The sequence below is a fragment of the Nannospalax galili genome, unplaced genomic scaffold (genome assembly GCF_000622305.1).
Source record: "Nannospalax galili isolate Female #2095 unplaced genomic scaffold, S.galili_v1.0 scaffold498, whole genome shotgun sequence".
Classification (NCBI taxonomy): domain Eukaryota; kingdom Metazoa; phylum Chordata; class Mammalia; order Rodentia; family Spalacidae; genus Nannospalax; species Nannospalax galili.
This window is the reverse complement of record NW_008342032.1, coordinates 954,413-955,775: the sequence shown is the minus strand read 5'-3', so window position 1 is coordinate 955,775 and position 1,363 is coordinate 954,413.

Below are 1,363 nucleotides of genomic sequence, written 5' to 3'. Positions count from 1 at the left end.
TAGGGGTTTAGTTTTATTCTTCTAAAGGTGCAGATCCAATTTTGCCAGCATCATTTGCTGAACATGCTGACTTTCCTACAGTGAATATTCTTGGCCCCTTTGTCAAATATCAGGTGGTTGAAAATGCATTTACTCATATTTGGGTCTTCAATTTTGTTCCATTGATCTATGGGTCTATTTTTGTGACAGTACCATGTTGTTTTTATGACTATAGCTCTGTTATACAGCTTAAAATCTGGTATAGTAATCCCCCTGGCATTGCTCTTAGTACTTAGGGTTGCTTTGGCTATCCGAGGTCTTTTGTGCTTCCATATGAATCTTAGGATTTTTTTTTCCAATTTTTTGAAAAAAATGTCATGGGCATTTTGACTGGCATTGCATTGACTCTATAAATGACTTTTGGTAGGATGGTCATTTTCACAATATTAATTCTTCCAATCCATGAGCATGGGAGGTCCTTCTATCTTCTGATGTCTTCCTCAATCTCTTTCTTTAAAGATTTAAAATTTTCATTCTAGAGCTCTTTAATGTCTTTGGTAACATTTATTCCAAAATATTTTATGTTTTTTTTGAAGCTATTGTGAAGGGCAGTATTTCCATGTGCTCTTTCTCTGATTGCTTGTTATTGGTATATAGAAAGACTATAGACTTTTGTAGGTTAATTTTGTAACCTGCCACTTTACTGAAAGTGTTAATAATTTCTAGGAGTTTTGGGGTGGAATTTTTGGTGTCTTTTAGGTATAATATCATATCATCTGCAAAAAGTGATAATTTGATCTATTCTTTTCCAATTATCACTCCTTTAATTTCCTTCTATTATTGCTCTTGCAAGAGTTTCAAGCACTTTGTTAAAGAGAAGTGGGGCTAGTGTACAGCCTTGTCTGGTTTCTGATTTCAATGGGAATGCTTCCAATTTTTCTGCATTTAGAATGATGGTGGCTGTGGGTTTGTAATATATGGCTTTAATTATGTTGAGGTATGTTCCCTCCAGTCCAGTTCCCTCTAAGACTTTGGACATAAATGAATTTTGAATTTTGTCAAAGGCCTTCTCTCCATCTATTGAGATGACCATGTGGTTCTTGTCTTTGAGCCCATTTATATGATTTATGATGTTTATTGACTTACATATATCCTTGCATCTCTGGGATAAAGCCTACTTGATCATGGTGAATGATCTTTCTGATGTTTATCTGTATGTGGTTTGCAAGTATTTTGTTGAGAATTTTTGCATCTATGTTCATTAAGGATATGGATCTATAGATTTCTTTTTTGCTTGTATCTTTACTTGGCTTTGGTATTAGAGTGATGCTGGCTTTGTAGAATGAATTTGGATGTTCTCCTTCCTTTTCCATCATTTAAAATA